This window comes from Daucus carota, chromosome 3 (genome assembly GCF_001625215.2).
Source record: "Daucus carota subsp. sativus chromosome 3, DH1 v3.0, whole genome shotgun sequence".
Classification (NCBI taxonomy): domain Eukaryota; kingdom Viridiplantae; phylum Streptophyta; class Magnoliopsida; order Apiales; family Apiaceae; genus Daucus; species Daucus carota.
This window is the reverse complement of record NC_030383.2, coordinates 43,778,554-43,786,890: the sequence shown is the minus strand read 5'-3', so window position 1 is coordinate 43,786,890 and position 8,337 is coordinate 43,778,554. Positions and strand designations below refer to the sequence as shown.

Below are 8,337 nucleotides of genomic sequence, written 5' to 3'. Positions count from 1 at the left end.
TAATTAATGATATAATATATATAGTGACCCTTCACTGTCCTTGGATCGCAACAGGTTAAAGTATAAAACAAGCCACAACACAACTTTAATTATTACAAACCCAAATCCCAAAATAAAAACTTAAATCTTACAAGCTTACACGCCATTTGTGTCTCGTTATTCAAACTAGTACATATATGAAAAGCCAGGTGCTGCTGATAGCTCTCTTCATCTCCTAGCCTGAAATCCTGACCTTACTACTAGCCTGAGGGTCATCGTTACCAACTTTCTCTGCCTTCACTGGAAAGAACATAAAATACCGCAAGAGTGAGCTAACCAGCTCAGCAAGTATAACAATATCAATTTAAAATATTAATCATAAGCTGAAGGAAACCAGTGTCTCAAGGAATCAATCTCAATACCAAGATTTGTTTTTAGAACATTGATTAGAATTGGATATTAAATTTATTTTTAAAAATCAAAGGTTAGGCTGCTGATCAGTCAGACACTAACCCCGAGCAGGTCCCACCATGCTCGTTTACTGGATCCAAGGCACACATTGGCCTAAAGTGACCACTCATCTGGTCTGACCATTCATCTGGTCCAATTTTAGAAAACTATCCAATTCTATCACAATCAAGATGATCAACAATATTATTCAATAAAATAAGAACGTCAATATCATAAATAAATTTTGAAGCAGAAGCAACTACTATTCAAAGTGTCTCAAATGGATCTCAAAGGAGAAATGAGAATTATCTTCATGGTTTTAGCAAAGAATCAGATATTGCCTTATAGGATGGCAAAGCACGTCAAAGTTTCGTGTTTACATGAAGGAGGGTTCTAGGTTCACAAAAAGAATCCAAGTATAAATGAATGCTGTTAAGATCAAGAAACTGGAGTTTATGGAAAGAATCAATCAACTGTAAGTTATATGTCATAACAGATGTTATTTGGGGTCGTTCAACTGGTTACGGTTTGAAATAAAAGTGATTGATAACTGGTTGAGGTATCGAGGGTATATTTTTGAAATGAAATTAGGTTGTTATGGTAATCATTTAGAAGTTTTAAAGATGGAAGGTTTACAATTGAAATAAGTTTCGTAGCAGGTATCAAAGAATCGGTCAAAGGTTCAAGAATCAATAAGGTAAGTAATCCATAATATAGTTCAAGAAATCTGGTTGAAGGTTCAAGAATCAATAGGATAAATAATCCATAAAATAGTTCAAGAAATTTGGTTGAAGGTTCAAGAATCAATAGGATAAATAATCCATGCGATAATTCAATAGGTCACAGGACTTCATCAGAAAGTTCACTAAATAATCACAACAGATACAACATATAATTGAAGGAAAGTCTGAGGGAACTTGCCTTATATAGCTGATCTCAAATTTCAACTACGCTTGCTCGCTATACTACTCTATCACCACTTGCTTTCCCTTCCTACGTCTCGCTTCTTCTGCTAATCACAACAATTCTTTATCAATATATGATCTCATACTATTCTTATCATCCTTTATTCGAAACGAGCTTCTATCTACCCTTCGTTTCACCCAAATCCGATTTACGGATCAAAAGATATGTCAAACACAATTTTATATCAATCACGTAAACACATAACATATCAATCAGATAGCACATAGCTCATATCACATAAAATATTTAATAAAATATATTTTTCAAAAGAGGTTTGAAGTCAAACAGACTTTTATGGTATTTATTAAGAATTTTTAAACATTTTTCGGAATTAAAACGGGTCAAAGAATCATTTTATAAATAAATAATCAATTTTGGATACTCGAAATCACGTCCGAAATCATTTGAAAACAATTAACGAGCTTCAATCATATTTTAGAATAATATTTTAAAGCTCGAAACTATTTTTCGGAATTTTAAAATCATTTAAAATTATTTAAAATAATTAAATCTAATTAATAAATCAATTAAAATCAATTAATAATTAATTAAAACAATTAATCAATTAATAATTAAATTAATTGACTAATTATAATAATTAATTATTAATTAAAATTAATTAATAAATTAAATCAGAATTATTTTTGAATTAATAAATAATTAAAAACAATTTTTGAAATTAAAATAAATAATTTTCGAAATTAAATTTAAATAAATAAAACTTTTAAAAGATTTTGAAAGTTCAGGGTTTAAAACGTAAGTTTGAAAACCTTCAGGGTGACTTAATTGCAAATATAAAAAGCTTGGGGAAACAATTGCATCTTCTTCGAAAGTTGGGGGGTCAAACCGTAGTTTGACCCTCCGGTCACCACCTCCGACTGTAACCCGCCGGAGTTCCGCCGGAGTTACACCACGCCGCCCAGAACACCCTCAAAAGGTGCAGATCTGTTGTATTCACTCCCAGGAACTCATTCCCGTTGTTGTTATTGGCAAAGGACCGCCGTGAAGCCACCGGAAAAGCTCCGCAGCCGGCGACGGCGCGAGCTCCGGCGGTTCCATACGGCCTCCTTTGCTCAATCAAAACCCATCCACATACTCCTCTTTTTCCCCTCTTTCCATTCATATATAACACTACTTCCCAGAATTAACGGGTCGAAAATCCGACCAAAATCAAAGCTTTTCCGGCAAAACCACTCAAGAACACCAAGAACACCATTTCAACAATTAAACTGACTCTTCTACATGTTATTGAACTCCAAATCAAGCATATGATATACCAAAATGATCAGGAGAACATTATCTACAACATACAATCATCAAAACACATCAACAACTTTAAAATCAAAAATCTCTAATTTAAACTAAATGGCTTCGAATTTAAAACCTTAAATCTCTCCTCACCTGCGAATTTCTTGATGTTTTTGATGACAAAATCAGATTCTACTCCTCAAAACCTTCGATTTGAGTGCTTAAACGCCAAGATCCGAGTCCGATAACGCTTCCAAATCCTTGTTTGAATCTCAAGAACACGAAGAACACTCTCTCGATAAACCCGTGTTTAACTGAGATTATGATTTCCCCGATGAATTAAAGTGCGGTTAAGGCTATTTATAGTTATGAAAAATTAATACCCCTTTGGATCATATATGACACGAAAATACAATGTTTAATAGCTTTATATAATAAAACAGGTCCAATCGGTACCGGTTTTCGAGATAATCATCAAAACGGGGCTTTTTAATCCGTCATTAGTATGCGGGTCCCACCGTCATCATTACAAGATAAGGATGAACATAAATATCTAGTTTCGCGTTTATCGAGACAAATAGATAATTATCGAATACCGAAAACTCCGCCGGACCGGCTCCAGAACAAACTGTACTCCGGATCGAAAAAGTCAAAACATGAAAAATGTCCGGAATGTTCAAATTAGGCTAAAGGTGAATTTTGTTGAAATTTTCGGGAAGTAAAATCTCGGTACCGTTACAGGTTGACAGTTTTCGAAAAATTAAAATAATTAATAATTAAATATAATATACGTAATTAAATCCGTAAATCAAATATAAAATCATACAACAACGCATAAAGCGATATGAAAATATCTAAATAAACTATATTTTATACTGAGCATATAAAAATTGATATTCTTCAAATTTAATCAAAAATGTATAACTAAATTAATAGAACAAGAACCAATTAATTCACAAAATTCACATAATATCCATATAATATTCCTTAATCATTCAAATAATTACACGGATAATCCCAGATGTTACACTCAGGCTGGTTCTACACCAGAAATCACTCCTGAAGTCTATTCACAGATGCTGTCTCTTCTCAAAACACCTCCATCATCAGATTCTCAGACTGATCCCTCTTATGCAAACTTTGCTGGTAATTCTCAATTCTCAGCTTCTATAGTTGCTTGCATGTCACAATCAACTACTGTCACTTGGATCATTGACAGTGGTGCAAATGATCACATGTGTTCTCAGAAACACTTATTCACTACTCTCACTCAATTATCTCAGCCATTAACTATTTCTATGCCAAATGGTCAAATCTTATCCATCACACACACTGGCACAGTACCTATTTCACATGGCTTAATTCTTGAACATGTGTTATTTGTGCCTCATTTTCATTTCAATTTGTTATCAGTCAACAGATTGACTACTCAGCTTAATTGTCAAGTCTTTTTCACTAATGAGTATTGCTATTTGCAGGGCTCTTCTCTGAAGAAGCCACTGGAAATTGGTAAAACTTTCAAAGGCTTATATGTTCTGTCTTGTCTTGATTCTCCATCTTCTTCTGACAAAGACTTGTCTACATCATCTGCTATGTTTCATACCAATGCTGTTTCTAGTTGTACTGATTCTGCCCTATTGTGGCACACTAGACTAGGACATGTTCCTTTTCACAAACTTAAAAGCATGAAAGTGTGTAAAGTTGATTCTGTGATTGATATTCCTTGTCTTGTATGTGCTAAAGCTAGACAAACTAGACTTCCTTTTCCACATAGTCAAATTCATAGCACTATCAAGTTCCAGCTTATACATGTTGACATTTGGGGACCATATAAAGTCCCCACCTACAACAAATTCAAGTATTTTTTAACAATAGTCGATGACTTTAGTAGAGCAACCTGGACTTATTTGCTCACTAATAAAGGGTCTGCCTTTGATTTTCTCAAAACTTTTATCATCATGGCTGAAAATCACTTTAAGTGTCCTATTCAAACAGTTCGGTCTGATAATGCACTAGAATTAGGCCTTAGTCATTCAGCTACTTCATTTTTTCATTCAAAGGGGATTATTCACCAGACTTCTTGTGCATACACTCCACAACAGAATGGTGTTGTGGAGAGGAAACACAAACATCTTTTAGAAACAGCCCGTGCTTTGCTATTTCAGTCTAATCTTCCTATTCCCTTTTGGGGAGACTGTGTTCTCACTGCAACATATCTCATCAATCGCTTTCCTTTAAAGATCTTGGATAATGTATCTCCTTATGAACTTTTATTTGACAAACCACCTAGTTACTCACATCTTAAACCTTTCGGGTGTTTAAGTTTTGTCACCACTTCAAAACCTCACAGAAACAAGTTCTCACCTAGAGCTTCTCCATGTGTTTTCATTGGGTATCCCTATGGGAAAAAGGCATATAAATTTTTCAATATAGAAACCAAAGAGATACTGGTATCCAGAGACGTCATATTTTATGAAAAACACTTTCCCTATGTTGATGTTTCTTCATCTGTTTTTATACCTCTACCAGTTTCTACAGATAATGATCACACTGATCATGTCACTCATGCTCATCCTTCACCACCTCATATTAGCTCACCACAGTACACTTCTTCACCACAGTTCACTCCATCACCACCTCATACTAACTCACCAAATCTTACATCAGATCCCTCTGCTACTCCTGTCTCAAACACTACTCCTATCTCAAACACTACTCCTATCTCAAACACTACTCCATCTATACCTGTTCCACATAATACTCCTCCCATTCCAGCACGCAAATCCTCAAGATCCTCCAAAATTCCATCATATTTGTCTGATTATGTGCATCCGCTTCAAACACAATGTTCACATGTTATATGTACATGTACTGTCACTTCTCTTTGTACAGATGACACACCACTTATAACACCTTCTTCAGTTTGTTGTTATGCCCCTACTGTTCCTAATCTCCAAATACCAGTTGCTGAACCAAGTTCATATGAAGAAGCTATTCAATATCCTGAATGGCGGCAAGCAATTGCTGCTGAATTTTCAGCACTTGAAGCTAATAATACTTGGTGTCTTGTTCCACTCCCACCTGGCAAGAAAACAATTTCTTGTAAATGGGTTTTTAAAGTCAAATACAATTCCGATGGCAGTATTGAACAGTATAAAGCCCGTCTGGTTGTCCGTGGTTTCACTCAAAAGGCTGGTATTGACTATACAGAAACCTTTTCACCTGTTGTCAAAATGACAACGATCAGAAGCTTAGTTGCAATAGCTGTCAAGAAAGGCTGGCATATGTTCCAGTTAGATGTTAATAACGCTTTCTTGCATGGCGATCTTTTTGAGGATGTCTATATGAAAGCTCCTCCTGGTCTTGACTTACCTGATGCCACACTAGTTTGTAAGCTCATTAAATCTCTATACGGTTTAAGGCAAGCATCTCGAAACTGGAATTACAAACTGTGTTGTGCATTACTCACTCGAGGATATTCTTATTCTAAGAATGACTATTCTTTGTTTTACAAGAAAAATGGATCTTCCATAGTGTTTCTTGCTGTTTATGTGGACGATATCCTGGTTGTTGGGAATGACATCTCTGAAATCAATTCTGTCAAAGCTTTTTTACATGAATCCTTCAAAATCAAGGACTTGGGATCTTTACACTATTTTCTTGGTTTGGAGTTTAATCAAACTTCTGCAGGCATGACTGTATCTCAGAACAAGTTCACATCTGAACTTCTTGCTGACTTTGATTGTCAACATCTTTCACCTGTGGTTAGTCCACTTGATTCCACTCAGAAACTGCTACCTGATAAAGGGGCTCCTCTCTCTGATTTCTCTGCATATCGAAGACTGGTTGGAAAGTTAAATTTTCTCACTAATACTCGACCAGATATTTCGTTTGCTGTTCAACATTTATGCCAGTTTATGTCTGCTCCTCGACAACCACACTGGGATGCTGCCATTCACGTCCTAAGATACCTCAAGCTAAATCCAGGGCAAGGATTATTTTTTAATTCTTCCCCTAACTACAATTTACAAGCATATTGTGATGCTGACTGGGCAGCATGTACACACACACGAAAATCTATTAGTGGTTTTGTCGTTATGATGGGTGATAGTTTGATTTCTTGGAAATCAAAGAAACAACATACTGTATCTTTGTCTTCAGCAGAAGCTGAATACCGTTCTCTTAGACGCATCACTTCTGAGCTTGCATGGTTATCTCGCCTTCTCTCTGAGCTAGAAGTACCTAATATTACTCCAATCCCTGTCAAATGTGATAGCCAAGCAGCGATATACATCGCCAAAAATCCTGTATTCCACGAAAGAACCAAACACATCGATCTGGATTGCCACTTTGTCCGAGAAAAACTCAGTGCTGGTCTTATATCTCTTTCTTATGTTCCTACCAAACAACAGCTTGCAGACGTGTTAACTAAACCGCTTCCTGGAACTCAACATCATGACATTCTCTGCAAGTTGGGTGTGCTTCCAGCTCCCTCCAACTTGAGGGGGGGTGTTGGTGATATTACGTAATTATACATTTTGTATATATATATTATCCAGCTGTCATGAGCTGTCATGTACAGGCTGGCTCCTACTCAGCATAGTTAGTTAGAGAGTCTGGTAGTTAGTTACAAGATTAGTGGTTCAGGTTCTGTATATAAAGCACTCGTCCTGTACATACATGTAACAAGTAATAGCATAATCAATACAATATGTTCTCTCTTTTTCTCTCAAGTCACGAACTCCTCTGTATTTCATGAAGTTCATCAATCTGAATAAAAATTGTCGGCATCGTGCTAAAGCATATTGCAATATGTTTTAACCACAACTCACATTGTCTTGTATTGTCTCTCCATAATCAAACCTTTTTTTTTTCCAGTTGCCGCGGAGATATCTTATCACATAGATTCCCATCTGATTCTCAGATTCTGCAGCTTATCGTCCTTGCAAAATAAAGAAAGAACACTAGATAGAGTAGTATTGCATGGACCACATGTTTTCCGATTTTAGAATATGAAAAGCAGTCACCCATGATCCATGATCCAACTAACAATAATTATGTACGCATGTCATAGCCTAAGCCAAGTGCTCAAGTAAATTGGATATCCATTCCGCGCAAGTCATAACTACATCCTATAGTTAAGTTTACCCCTGAAAGCTTCAACTCAAGAAGTCACCAGGTAGAGGAGAAAAAGATGCACCATCTAATATCTTACTTTTGTTGCAACTTTTTGCTTGTGCAATTTACCACTACGTAGTGGTAAATTATTAGATAATTATGACAGCCTGATCGGATTCCTCGTACATATAATTTTCTTGATGAACCACTCACAAATAATAATCTTCGTCCCCTTTTATATTATCTTCTGAAAAAATTATGCATCTTAACAAAATTTAGTTGAGAATTTGATTTCTTTGTCTCTCTCTGATAAATGCACTGAATTAAATTGATTTATGTGTATATGTGTGATAGTCAAACATGAGAATTTGTATTGAATGGATTTTCTTTAAAAACATTCGAAAAATTGCTTTGAAAAGAGAAATGAAACAAGAATTTTGGACAAATTTTTTCTAAAAAAAACATGTGAAAGGGCACGGAAAGAATATTACGAGAAATAGATCTTTTCTGGCACATAATGTTAACTATTGGTATTTAGCAAAGAAAAGAAGTCAATAATCAGTGACCGGCTGAAAG

The 8,337-nt window shown here is 35.5% G+C and overlaps 1 long non-coding RNA gene across 1 annotated transcript; it reads right to left on the bottom strand.

The window, feature by feature from the left end:
• LOC135151689 (uncharacterized) lies at positions 1-3,095 on the bottom strand. The gene is made up of 2 exons (XR_010290551.1): positions 2,797-3,095; positions 1-274 (listed from the first exon to the last, which is right to left on the bottom strand). It is a non-coding gene; the product is annotated as an uncharacterized LOC135151689 (long non-coding RNA).
• Between the last annotated feature and the right edge of the window lie 5,242 nt (positions 3,096-8,337).